This window comes from Camelus ferus, chromosome 9 (assembly GCF_009834535.1).
Source record: "Camelus ferus isolate YT-003-E chromosome 9, BCGSAC_Cfer_1.0, whole genome shotgun sequence".
NCBI lineage: Eukaryota > Metazoa > Chordata > Mammalia > Artiodactyla > Camelidae > Camelus > Camelus ferus.
In genome coordinates, this window is record NC_045704.1 from 35,222,883 (window position 1) to 35,237,913 (window position 15,031).

Sequence of the window (15,031 nt, forward strand, 5' to 3'; positions counted from 1 at the left end):
TCTCCCTTCCTGGACTCTAACCTTGGTGCGCTGTGAGCTTCCCAAAGGTAGATACAAGCATACAGATGCTTTAGACAAGGGGAGGCTTTGGTCTAGGGTCCTCAGAACAACTTGAAGACTTTCAGGGAGACTCCCAGCCCCACAGCTGCTCACAGGGGGAACTTACGGCAAGTCTCTTAGCTTCCTTAAGCTTCTGTCTCATAGAGTTCCATGCTTTCAAGTTTGGAAGCACCCTAAATTTCATCCTCTTCCTTTTGATGCCTGGATTAACTTTTCAATCTTTTTGCTAAGTGATTCAGCCTCCTGTCCCACACCTCCGGGGGCAGGGAACTCATTAATTCTCCAGACAGGGATCTTTGGACAGAATGTTCTTACAGTAAAGGTACTCTATCTCTCCAGAGTCCCTGGCTCTAACCACCCATCCATCCTGCCATTTATTCATTATTCCACTTATTCATTCATTCTCCAAACATTTACCAAATGCCTGGCTCTATGCTAGGTAATATGGATACAAAGAAAAATTTAAGACATGTTCTACCACCCAGAGGAGCTCATCATGTAATAGATAAGACAGATGGGGGAGGAAGTGACTTGCTATGCAATGTGAAAGCGCCAAAACAGAGGGACACAAAGTGCTCCGGGTAAACCTAAGTGTCGTTTACCTGCTGGGGACACAACGAAGATGCACAAAGCCTGTTTCAGAGAATCATTAAATGTCCAATAATAGCCAACAATAGAGAATTCTCCAAATACACTCTGATACTGATACTTAGCTGGCTAAAGAAATACTATGCATTCACACAAACTATTGATGCACATTTCCTTATGGACAAGGGAAAAGAGTCATGACCTATTGTGAAGGAAAAAACAAGATGACAAAACACGCATGGCTACTTTGGGACACAGTTTGGCAGTTCCTCAAAAATTGATCTTAGAGCTATCATAGTTTCCTAGTAATTTTACTCCTAGGTATGTACCCAAGGTAATTGAAAAAATGTCCATGCAAAAACTTGTACTCCAATAGCAGCATTATTCAAAATAGTTGAAGGTGGAAACAACCAAAATGTCCATCAACCAATGAATGGACAAAGAAGCATGATCTATCCTTACAACAGAACATTATTCAGGCATTAAAAAGAAACAAAGTACGGATACAATGTGGAAGAACCTTAAAAACATTATACTAATGAAAAACAGTCAGACACAAAAGGCCACATAGTGTATGATTCTACATATGTGAGGTACGTGACAAGCGAATCCATATTGACAAGAAGTAGGTTAGAGGTTTCCACAGGCTAGGGGAGGAGATGTATAATGAATGACCCTGAATGGGTCTGAGGTTTCTTTTGGGTGTGATGAAAATTTTCTGGGATTAGATAATAGTAATGGTTACACAACTTTGTGAGTATACTAATACCACTAAATTGTACACTTTAAAAAGGTGAATTTTATGGTATGTGAAATATATTTTAATAAAATAAATATTTTTTAAAAATCCTATCATGTATAGTATCCCATGTTGAAAACAAAATTCTATTTCATAAATTTGAAGATCTAATTGGCTTTATCGAGTGATTCATGAATTGAACAGCATCTCATCTAGCAAGTAAAAAGGAAAGGTTTTTAAAGGCAGAGGAGGCATAGGACAAGGAAGTCATAAACAAAGAAACAAAAAGGATGATTTCAGGCAAGGTCACCTTCTTTTGGGGGACAAGAGGGTCTATTAGGTGTATTACCTCACTGGAGCTGACCAAGAAATTCTAGACTGACTGGTTAAGATTACATTCCTGGGGAAGGTTGAAACTACAATTAGGTTAGGTGCTAAATCTTCATTTGATGATGTGGGCTTGGCACAAGTGACTGCATGAAGGAGGGAGAGAGAAAAGGGAGGGAGACGAGAAAGGGAGGGAGGGAGGGAGAGAAAGGAGGGGAGAGGAGACGAAGGCGAAAGGAAGAAAGGAGGAAGAAGGAAGAAAGGAGAAGAAAGGAAGAAAGGAAGGGAGGGAGAATCTTTCCTTCCTTCCTTCTCCTTCTCTTTCTTCTTTCTCTTTCTTCTTTCTTTCTTTCTTTCTTTCTTTTCTTTCTTTCTTTCTTTCTTTCTTTCTTTTTTTCTTTCACAGTTTTCCTCTTTTGATCAAACTCTCAGTTTAACTGAGAGAGGTGATCAAAATCTAAGGCATCAGCATCACTCTTAGCTCCCAGCCACAACTTTTGCAGATCCTTTGTGTGGTACCCATAACTCACGATGTTCTTGCTTAATCCCCGTGACAGGCATGAGTCATGGCTTCATTCACAATCCTTCAGTGGGTCATTCTCTTTGCTTCCTTTCTGACATTCCAGTCTTAGGGAGACCATTTGCTTGGTGGTTAGCAGCTGCAAACATGTATTTAAAGCTTCTGAGAGAATACAAAGCACTATGGAGATCACTATGATTGTAATAAGCAGGACAGTTCTCAGTGTTTGGAGTGCATGCCAGAGTCGTGGTCCCCAAGACCAAAACCAATCCAAATCAAACATGCCCAAGAAAAACTCATTGAAGGAGTCACCTCTTGGCCTAAAGGCCAAGTGTTCTTATGTAACTGATCTTGTGTATCTGAGTTGCTTCCTCATTAGTGTTCATTCAGGTTCAGTAGGTGCTGTTGGCCACAGTACGGAGACCACCTTGCTCAGCTAAAAGATAATCAAGGGCAATTCCATTACCAAAAATAACTTTGGCCTGAGAGTCTAAGGGTTTTTGTTGGGCAGTTGTTGCTTTAGCAGCAGATTCCACAATACTTTCAAGAGTTAAGGAGAGTTTCCTGGTCATAGCTTTGTTTACATTTACTCCTAACCAGGGAAGTAAGCCCCATCCAAGGAAGCAAATCCTGAAAAATGAATGCCTCCTGGTAATTCCTACTTGAATATTTAGCTCAGAATTGGAAAAGTGACAGCCGTGGAGCCCAGTAAAAGGATGTGTTCACCACACAGGCAGTTTTATTCCGGTTAACCTTGCCTCATGTACTTTTCTTTGCAGAGCCTGGACACAAGGTTTCCCAAGTTTAGGGTTGTTAATCAGAGACAAAGGAATGGACTCTGGTGTCCCTGGCATTATGGACAGATAAGATTTTTTTTAAATCACAAATCCAGCAGTCTGGAAATTTACCCCCCCGACCACCACCTCAGCAATGGCCTTGGAGACACAGATAATGGCATTATCTTTCCAGGCCAATACCAGAGTAAAGGAAAGAAAGAGAAGAACAAAGATTTCATGTTTAGTTAAAGTATGAAGTCTTGATCTGACATCTTTGGTGGAAGCAGTCTACCTTGATGTTGGCTGCTTCTCTTCCTAGTCAATTTGATTTGAGGGCGCCCAGCATTTGTACAGGACCAGATAACAGGTGGGTTCTTTTTCAGCTGTGAGATATATATCTAAGTTTCAATTCCTGAAGTTTGACTGTCATCTATGTAGTGAGGAAAACCTGGTATAGTCCCTTCCATGGAGTTCCACGGGCAGTCTTTATTCTTAGTGATTCCAAATCAGAAGGGTGGGAGAAATTGGAAACATGAGTTTGGAGAGTCATAGCCAGATATTTGAGGAAGCTAGAAGAATTCAGGATCCAGTCCAGTCTACATGCATATAACAGAACCTCAAAGGCAATTAACAGGATTAGGATCTGATATAAGCAAAGATGCAAAGATAATTTTTCTCTCTACTATCACTCCCATTTCATTTTTCTAAGGATAATCACAGTAAAAGTCAATTTGTTTGCATTAAATTTGGCTTGATTATTTGCCAAAGTGTAGCAAGAATAGAATTTGCATATAAGCTCTTTTTAAGCCTGCTTCATTGGCATTTTTCATGAGAAATCTCAGCTTGAACTCTTAAAAAGCCTCTCAGGTCAAGAAGCCAAGCCAAGAATTCACCTTCAGTTTTTGTTTGCAATACCTGTAGTTTGGGTGGATTTCTCTCTCCCTGAGGTTCCTGACCCTGCCGGGAAGTCATCTTCCTTACTCACCTGGTAAGGTTGCTGAGAACTCTAAGCAAAGCACCAGGCCAACTTTTTGTCCTTAAAGTTGTCCAGTCATATTTGCGCCTTTATGCATCTCTCTTAAATATGATATTCTAGTCAAAGACTTGGTAACATAGCCAATGTTATTGTGTTCTGTTACAAGGAAAACAGATTCTTATTAAATTTATGCAAATAACAAACTATATTGCCATGAAAAGAATACTCAAGAGTTTCTGGATTTTGGAGAAAATTCAGAAGAATTTCTGGTAGGGATGAAAAATAAATGTTTCATCTTTGTTCACAAAGGTATAACTTGTTAAATTGTTAGTAGCTTTAAGAGAAAAGAAAAAAGTTGCCTTAAATCTGGAAAAAAAAGAGAACCAGTGGCATTTCAAATAAAAAGTCATCAAAATTTATAATGTTCGTTATCGGTTCATTTAGTCCTATGTAATTAACTCTTGTTGATTTTGATTGTTTATTAGCAGTTTTATGAATCCAGTTTTTCCTTAGAGTTCTGAAAATTCTTACCCAGTTTGGTGGTATGATCTGAAAGTCATCAGGAATCTAGAGTACTTGTCAGAATCCTTTCTATGAATTTCTCTGAAGATGAAACACTTTTGTAGGAACACAAAAGCATCAGAGTTAAACAATAACTATCTGTAAAAGGCAAAAGACCAAAAATAAACAGAGATATTATTGGAATTCATTACAGTACCATTGGCATGGAAATTTGGTTATTTCTGTGACACATACAACATTTTAATATAATAACTAGAATTATAAGTGATAACATTATATTAGGACATCTCAGAGTTGTAGGAATTTCATACAATTTCTGGAACATGTATAATATATACCAATATACATACAACATTAAGAAGCTTAATATAACTTCTTTTTGACAATTTTCCCCATCTAATTTATATGTTAAGTAAAAACCTAATTGATTTAACATCTTTCTTTTTATAAGGAGAGAGAATAAATTTTTAAGGTGTTCCAGGAGCCCTCCAGAAAATCCCAAAGTTAGTTTGAGGTCAAAAGATTTCATTTAGAATTTGATTTGGGGGAAGCTTATCAAAAATAACAAAAGATTTTAAAGCACTCAGTCAAACAGGATAACAGGTCACTGTAAAACAATACTTAGTTATCTATCTAACCAAAGTGACAAAGACCTTTCAGACAAATACAGAAGGTTACATATTCTGAGCAAACCTTAGCTCTTTTACTATTGGGAGGTCTAGATTTACTTAAGAAATCCAAGACGACATGGAACATAGATGACTATTTTAACAGGACTCAAGATCTTTTTTTTCTAGGCAGATTATTTTAAAAGATAAAGGAAAACCTTTCACAATCTCTGTAAAGAGCAGACCAACAGTCCAATAAAACTTTGTCTTATTATTAACAGTGAGAAAACCAAACTTTAATTTTTTAAAACATTTTTTGTTGAGTTATAGTCATTTTACAATGTTGTGTCAAATTCCAGTGTAGAGCACAATTTTTCAGTTATACATGGACATACATACATTCATTGTCACATTGTCTTTCGCTGTGAGCCACCACAAGATCCTGTATATATTTCCCTGTGCTACACAGTACAATCTTGTTTATCTATTCTACATTTTGAAATACCAGTCTGTCCCTTTCCACCCCCCATCCCCCGGCAACCACAAGTTTATATTCTATGTCTATGAGTCTGTTTCTGTTTTGTATGTATGTATGTATGTATGTATGTATGTATTTATTTATTTTTTTTTTAGATTCCACATATGAGCGATCTGGTATTTTTCTTTCTCTTTCTGGCTTACTTCACTTACAATGACATTCTCCAGGAGCATTCATGTTGCTGCAAATGGCATTATGTTGTCGGTTTTTATGGCTAAATAGTATTCCATTGTATAAATATACCACTTCTTCTTTATCCAATCATCTGTTGATGGACATTTAGGCTGTTTCCATGTCTTGGCTATTGTAAATAGTGCTGCTATGAACATTGGGGTGCAGGTGTCATTTTGAAGTAGGGTTCCTTCTGGATATAGGCCCAGGAGTGGGATTCCTGGGTCACATGGTAAGTCTATTCCTAGTTTTTTGAGCAATCTCCATACTGTTTTCCACAGTGGCTGCACCAAACTGCATGCCCACCAGCTGTGTAGGAGGGTTCCCCTTTCTCCACAGCCTCTTCAGCATTTGTCATTTGTGGACTTTAGAATGATACCCATTCTGACTGGTGTGAGGTGATACCTCATTGTAGTTTTGATTTGCATTTCTCTGATAATTAGTGATATTGAGCATTTTTTCATGTGCCTATTGATCATTTGTATTTCTTCCTTGGAGAATTGCTTGTTTAGGTATTCTGCCCATTTTTGGATTGGGTTGTTTGTTTTTTTTCTTATTAAGTCGTATGAGCTGCTTATATATTCTGGAAATCAAGCTTTTGTCGGTTTCACTTGCAAAGATTTTCTCCCATAGCGTAGGTTGTCGTTTTCTTTTACTTATGGTTTCCTTTGCTGTGCAGAAGCTTGTAAGTTTCATTAGGTCCCATTTGTTTATTCTTGCTTTTATTTCTATTTCTTGGGTAGACTGCCCTAGAGCATTTTTGAGATGTATGTCAGATAATGTTTTGCCTATATTTTCTTCTAGAAGATTTATTGTATCTTGTCTTATGTTTAAATCTTTGATCCATTTTGAGTTTATTTTTGTGTATGGTGTAAGGGAGTGTTCTAGCTTCACTGATTTACATGCTGCTGTCCAGTTTTCCCAACACCATTTGCTGAAGAGACTGTCTTTATTCCATTGTATATTTTTGCCTCCTTTGTCAAAGATTAGTTGACCAAAAGTTTGTGGGTTCGTTTCTGGGCTCTCTATTCTGTTTCATTGGTCAATATGTTTGTTTTTGTACCAATACCATGCTGTCTTGATGACTGTAGCTCTGTAGTATTGTCTGAAGTCTGGGAGAGTTATTCCTCCAGCCTCTTTCTTTATCTTCAGTAATGCTTTGGCAGTTCTAGGTCTTTTGTGGTTCCATATAGTTTATTATGATTTGTTCTAGTTCTGTGAACTACGTCCTGGGTAATTTGATAGGGATTGCATTAAATCTGTAGATTGCCTTGGGCAGTATGACCATTTTAACAATATTGAATTTTCCAATCCAGGAGCATGGATATCTTTCCATTTTTTAAAGTCTTCTTTAATTTCCTTCATCAGTGTTTTATAGTTTTCCATGTATAAGTCTTTCACCTCCTTGGTTAGATCTACTCCTAGGTATTTTATTACTTTGGGTGCTTTTTTAAAGGGGATTGTTTCTTTACTTTCTTTTTCTGTTTATTCATCATTAGTGTAAAGAAATGCGAGTGATTTTTGAACGTTAATCTTGTAACCTGCTATCATGCTGAATTCTTTGATTATTTCTGGTAGTTTTTGTGTGGAATTTTTAGGGTTTTCTATATATAGCATCATGTCATCTGCATATAGTGACACTTTTACCTCTTCTTTTCCATTTTGGACCCCTTTTATTTCTCTCTCTTGCCTGATTGCTGTGGCTAGGACTTCCAAGACTATGTTGAATAGGAGTGGTGATAGTGGGCAGCCTTGTCTTGTCCCAGATTTTAGTGGGAAGCTTCTGAAATTTTCACCATTGAGTACTATGCTGGCTGTAGGTTTGTCATATATAGCTTTTATTATGTTGAGATATGTTCCCTCTATGCCCACTTTGGTGAGAGTTTTTATCATAAATGGGTGTTGAATTTTATCAAAAGGTTTTTCTGCATCTATTGAGATAATCATGTGGGTTTTGTCCTTTCTTCTGTTGATGTGATGTATTACATTGATTGATTTGTGTATGTTGAAACATCCTTGTGTCCCTGGGATGAACCCCACTAGGTCATGATGTATGATCTTTTTTATGTGTTGTTGGATTCTATTTGGTAATATTTTGGTGAGGATTTTGGCATCTATGTTCATCAGTGATATTGGTCTGTAATTCTCTTTTTTGGTGGTGTCTGCCTAGTTTGGGTATCAGGGTGATGGTGGCTTCACAGAATGAGTTTGTGAGTATTCCCTCTTTTTCAGTCTTCTGGAAGAGTTTGAGAAGGACTGGTATGAGTTCTTTGTATGTTTGGTAGAATTCCCCAGTGAAGCCGTCTGGCCCTGGACTTTTATTTGTAGGGAGGTATTTTAGTGCTATTTCGATTTCATTTCTAGTGATCGGATTGTTCAAGTGTTCAGTTTCTTCTTGATTCAGTCTTGGTGGACTGTATGTTTCCAGAAACTTGTCCATCTACTCTAGGCTATCCATTTTGGTTCCATATAGTTTTTCATAATATTCTTGTATGACATTCTGTATTTGTATGTTATTTGTTGTAATTTCTCCGTTTTCCTTTCTTATTTTGCTTATTTGTGCTCTTTCTTTTTTCGTCTTTGTGAATTTTGCCAGAGGTTTGTTGATTTTATTTACTCTTTCAAAAAACCAGCTTTTGGTTTGATTGTCATGCTTTATATTATCCCATAGGTCCCTTATATTGTTTTCATTGTTTTTTATTTGTTTTTCTCTCAGCTGTTCTGATTGGGTGCTTTCTGTTGTCCTGTCTCCTAGGTCACTTATTCTTTCCTCTGCATTATCTAGCCTGCTTTGTACAGCCTTTAGATCAGTTCTCATTTCAGCCACTGAGTTTACCAATTCTACTCGGCTCTTCTTTATAGCTTTAATTTCGTTTTTGACATATTTTATATCTCTAAACACTATCTCTTTTAGTTCCTTCAGTACTTTGTTCAGTCCTTTTTTGAAATCTTGATCTAGTAGGCCATCAATGTCTATTTCATTGATCATGTTTTCAGGGAATTTCTCTTGCTCTTTTAATTGGGAGTGGTTCCTCTGCCTTCATATTGCTCATATCTCTCTGGCACTGTGGCTTAAGGAGTATCAGTTATCTATTGTGGTCCTTAAGGAGTTTATTTATTTATCTATCTAAAGCCTATGCAGGAATAAAACTTAAAAAAAAAGAGAGAGAATTTTAAAAGAATGGAGAAAAAAAGGTTTGAAAACAGTGTATAATCAATAAAAGAGCAAGTTGAAGCAGAAAACAATTGAGTTGAGACGTCTTTTAAAAACCTTAAAAAAAGGAGAAAAGATCAGAAAACAATAATTGAGACCTGGGTATAATCAATAACAGGAGATCAAAACCAAGAGAAATGAAAATGAAATGAGGTGAATTTTTAAAAGTAATAAAAATAAAAATATTTTAAAAGAAAAATTTTCAGGGGATTAAAACTGGAGACATATACAATTGTTTAAAAAAGTAAATTTTTAAAAGGTAATAGAAAATAGAACAGATTTTAAGAAAAAATAAAGAATTTTAAAAGAAGGGAGGGGAAAAAAAGGTTTGAAAACAGTGTATAATCAATAATAGAAGAGCAAGTTGAAGCAGAATAGCAATCGAGTTGTCTTTTAAAAACTTTAATAAAAAGGAGAAAAAAATCAAAAAACAATATTTGAAACCTGTGAATAATCAATAACAGGAGATCAAAACCAAGAGAATTAAAAATGAAATGAGGTGGGCTTTTAAAAATATTAATTAAAAATTTTTAAAAGAAAAAATTTAAAGGGATTAAAACTGTAAACATATACAACTGTTTAAAAAGTAAAGATTAAAAAGGTAATAGAAAACAAAACAGATATTAAAAAGATAAAAAAAAGGATGTGTTCTCCTGGAGACTGTGCACTCTTAATGGTTTTATTGAGAAGTCTTTCTGTCTTTGCCCTGTTTCTCAAACTCAGCCTGCTGTTTCCAGACGCCCTCCGTTGGTGCCCTCGTCTGTGCTGCTCCCAGTGCCTGTCGGCAAGAAGATCGCGCTCCCTCCCAACACTGGGTCAGGTGATACTCTCCTTCATGGTGGGTGGGTGGGTCACTCCCTCTCCAGATGCCGCAGGCAGATGCTGTGCTGGCAGCGGGGAGGAGGTGGGTGGATCGCGCCCCCTCCCAGCACCACAGTCAGGTGCTGTGTTCCTGCCAGGAAGGTGGGTGGCTGCCCGCCCGCCCTCTCCTGGCACCAGTCACTCCGCTGCTCTGTGGAGCTGCCCGCTCCACCTCGGGTGGGTGCTCTGGAGGCGGGCTCCGGGAAGAGGGTGGAACAGCCCTGCCCCTGCTCCGTGCCAAATCTCAGCTTGTTTGTCTTGGCAGCGCAAGTTCTCTGAGGTGCCAGAGCAGAAAGATCTTATCTGCCTTGGGCTGTAAACAAGTATCAGTCCTGCCTAGGAGGTTGCAGAGCCCCGGGGTGCGGATTCAGGCCTCAGCCCCGCCTCCGCCGGGGCGCTGCGCACAGGAGGAGATGGTGGCCGTGGCTGCACCCCGCCTCTCTTCTTGTCAGAAGCGCCAGTAATGGCAGCGCAGGTCTGAGGAGACAAAGGCTACAGCGCCCCTTCTCCCAGGGCACACCAGCCGTGTTGCTTTGCTTTTTCGCAATTTATGGGGGGCCCAGGTTGTTCTGCTCCGTATCCCCTCCCAGCCACGGCGCGCAGCCCCCTGCAGTTCCCCGGGGCTGCCTCAGTGCAGCCGCCCCAGTCCTCCAGCCGGCTCGGGCCGCCTGTCCCGGCCCCAGCTGCCGGCTCGCGTCTCGGGCTGGGTGTCCTAGGGACCCTTTGTGCCCATTTAACTTGGTTCTGTCAGTCAAGGGGTGCTCGGGGCAGATCTGAGCCTCGGAGGCTCTCCCTCCGTCCGGCTGGCCACCCCGTTGGAGAGAGGGAGGTTCAGTGAATGAACGCTAGTCCTCCTTTGCCGCTCCCTCCCCACGGGACCAGTCCCTCATTGTTTTGCTTCTTCTTCTTTCTTTTTTCCTTTTCTTCTACCAGATTTTTGGCGTCTTTGTCTTTTGAAGAGGGTGACGTTCTGTCAGAGTTCCGCAGGTGCTCTGGTTGGCTGAGTGGGTCCGTGGATGTGAGTTTTGGTGTATTTGTGGAAGAGGGTGAGCTACAAGCGTCCATCTACTCCACCATCTTGCTTCTCTCTGTCCCAAACTTTAATTTTGTGTCAACTTATTATTATTATATTAAAACTCATTCAACTTATTTAAAATTTAAAAATTTATTTAGTATTTTTTAGAAACATGATTTTTCATAGTAAATTTCTCAGTGTGGCACAAGATCTGTCTACTAGCAAACCCAACAAACTTAAACTTTTATTTACTAAAGGTTGTTTTAGATCATATGAACTTGAGAAACATTTGGGCTAGTTTCTATTATATTTCCGAGAGTTTAACCTATATAAGCACTTAATTTTCCTTAAACCAATTAAATAGAGCTCTTTCTTACAAATTTTGGAAATACTGCCTAGAGGTAGAAAATACACACACAGCTACCACACACACACACATATAGATACACATAAACACCTAGACAGTTACAGAGAGACTTTATACTCTTATTTTAAAATTTTAGCCAGGCTAGTGCATTAAGAAGCAGCTGTACCTTTTTCATGCTCACACTGTTTTCACAATGTCATTTAGCCAGATTGCTTTTGTCCAGGACAGACCAATATTGACATGAGAGAGTTAAGCAACCAGTAGCTATAAAACACAAGACAATCCTAGAAAAATTCATGGATTCTTGGCTAAGACCATGGGTTATAGCTGAAGTGAAGCTTCTGGAGACCCAAATTCTAAAAAGGATGCTCATTTGCACTCATTCTAGCCACTGTGGCAGGCTGGTGAGTGGGAGCCCTGTGGCTGGGGTGAGAGTCTGTGACAGCAGTAGAGTCAGCCCTCAGAGGTGATTGCCTGCATGGAGTTTGACCTGATCTGGGGTTCTTCTTTTACTTTTATCTGGGAAAGAAACATGGGTCACATGAGCACCCTAATAAAAAGCACCCCTATTTCTATCCACATGAGACAACCCAGGTGGTCCTCCTAAGCAGAAAACAAGGTTGTTTCTAATCACTACCACACCAATACATACATACAAACTCACACACACATGCACTCACACTAGCATGCACAAATGCTCATACACACACACCTGTCAAGAAATAACCGTTTAGCCTCTTGCCCTAACCAGCTGGCCTTTCCAACCTGGGAATACAGCCCTGGCTCCTAGCCTATGGAGATTCTAGGATAGTGTCTTAGCAAAATATAAAAAGAAGGGCTAAATTATTCTCCCAATCTCACTGTTCAAAACATGCCCACTTGTGATACCCACAATTCCACAAACAGACAACCACTCCCAGACCTTGCTGTAAATGGCTGCAGTCTTAAAGCCCATTTTGGCTCTTAATGACTCTGCAGGAGTGGCTGGTAGGCTGAAATCTACCAAGCCTGACGCCAAACCCATTTTGTTTAACATGTATAATCTCCCTGATGCTTCAAGTTTTTCCAAAACCCCACCCCTAGTATAATGACTCATAAGCAGGAGGGATCTCACAAATGCACACCTTATCCCTGAGGAGTGTAGGGGTTTGTGCCCCAAATCAGTTATGTCAACCCTTGGCATTTACACTGGAGAGACAGCCTCCAGGATGTCTGGTTTTGAAAACCAACAGGGCTTATGCCCAGTCCTAAAGTATACGCATGCAGATTCATTTGCCCTGGGACCAGCACAAAAGCAGCAGTTTGAAAAGTACCTTGACCATATGTGAAGAAGGTTTACTTGCTAATCCTAAAGCATATGCCAGAGAGGCAGGGACCTGTGGAGACGCTCTCTGGGAACAAAGGCTCTGGAGGGCACCCTTTTGGCTGCTCCCTCTACCTTGCTAGCATCGGCTTGGCAGACACCATTTTTGCACTCTCCCTCTGACCTGCTAGCATCAGGGACCCCCATCAAAGCTGGCCAAGTAAGTGCCTCACCCCTGTGCCACTCCTGCAGCCCCACAAAAGCCAGTCAGGTAAGTCCCCTGCACCTGTGCTGTTCCCACAGTCCCACCAAACCCTGTTGGGCAAGCATCCTGCTCCTGTGGCCCCACCCAAGCCAGCAGACACACTCAGCCCATAAAGAGGATGCCCATGGAATGTCTGGCTCTGGTGGCAAGAGGTATTGTATTTCTGGCCCCCTCATGGATCTGAAAAAATCAGAAAGTCTTGGTACCCTTGACAATTGGCACCTATCAAGAAAAAATCAGGCTGCTTAGACACTCACAAAGAATTGAGAGGCAACCAAGAGCTAGGTTATTCCCCACCCTGGACATTTGGAACATACATGAAATCCAGAGATTTAGACTAATTCTGAAGGGCCCTAGGATTTTCAGAATTGTAAATGAGCACTGACTTCAACTTCAAGTCACCGCTGCATTAGCCCCTAATGAGAGAAGCTGTGAAGCCAGACATCGCTTCTCCCCTCTAGCTCTGAAAGTCCGAGGTGGCATCTTCTTTCAACAGATGGCTGCTTTGTCTCCATTGAAAATCTGTTGTGTAGTGTAGCCACCTTCATTAGTGATCCAAGCTAGACCTTCTGGATAATTTATTGCAGCTTCTCCATCAGTACTTGCTTCTTCCCCTTACAGTGTTATGTTACGGAAGCAGTTTCTTTCCTTAAACTTCATGAATCAACCTCTGTTAGCTTCAAAATTTTTTTCTGCAGCTTTCCCATCTCTCTCAGCCTTCATAGAATTAAAGGAAGTTCGGGTGTCACTCTAGACTAGGCTTTGGCTTAAGAGACCGTTGTGGCTGTTTGATCTTCTATCTAGACCATTGAAACTTTCTCCAAATCAGAAATAAGGATGTTTTGCTTTCTCATCATTTGTGTGATCACTGGCGAAGCACGTTTACTTTCCTTCAAGCACTTTTCCTCTGCCCTCACAATTGGGCTAATGGTTTGGCACAAGAGGTTTAGTTTTCAGCCTAGCTCAGCTTTCAACATGCTTTTCTCACTAGGCTTAATCACTTCCAGCTTTTGATTTAAACAAGAGACCTGCAACTCTTCCTTTCACCTGAACATTTAGAGGCCATTGTGGGGTTATTAAGTAGCCTAATGTTAATATTGTCTTGTCTTAGGGAATACGGAGGCCTGAGAAGGTGGGGGGAGTTGGAATGGTCCATCCGTGGAGAATACAAACAACATTTATTGACTAAGTTTGCCGTCTTAAATGAACATGATTCCTGGCACCTCGAAACAATGACAATAGTAACATCAAAGATCACTGATCATCATAACAAATATAATAATGATGGAATGTTTGAAATACTATGAGAATTACCAGTGCATACTCATGGCTGAGCTTCCACGACACCTTTGCTGGCGTGTGTCCTCCTCTCCATCCTGAGCTCCAGTACATCCATAGAGAACACCAATCTCTCTGTCCAGGAATTCCCTTGTTGGACACAATCAAGTGACAAGTTAGGTTTTCCCTCCCTACTCCTCCCTTCCCAGGGAGTAAAATGAGGTGCACACTTAACACACACTTCCAGCAGAGCACAAGGGCTGTGACGGGCTGGGTCTGTCTCAGCTGTGGGAAGGGAGGTTCTTCTTGCAGATGTGTTCCCTGGGGCAGCGCCAGGCAGGGCAGCTTCCCAGCGCAGGACCTGAGCCTGCCCCCTACCCTGTCCCACCTCTGTCAGGGGGCGACTCTTGACTGGCAGCCCAGGCCAGAGGCTGAGAGGGAGGAGAATAGGACTTTCAGGGTTGGGCAGAAAGGTCCAGAGTCAACAGACAATTGAGGGAAGAGTAGAAGGAACAGGGACCCACAGGGGAGGGAACTACTTCCTGCCTGTCTGAGGTGGGCTCCTCAGGACTTGATGGGAAAGTCCAAAAATTAGAAAAGAAAAAACTGCTGGCCCCAAACGCTCTTTTTCCTGTGAGTTTAGTCATTTCAGTCAGATTTTTGAGGTAATAGATTGTACTGTTCCCCTTTCCAAATGTTACAGGGAAGAAGGATAATGATTAATGGTGTTGGTTTATAACATTAACTACTTTGTACGGTTTTCTTTTCCTTCTGAGTTCTACAGTGTCACATCACCGGCATCCCAGGAGCCTGAGGGAAGCATTCTTCCCCTTGTACAATGCCGCCCTCTGCTGGACGAGAGGAAATCCACAGGCTAAGGCCGATTTGGGTTGCCTGGGGTTG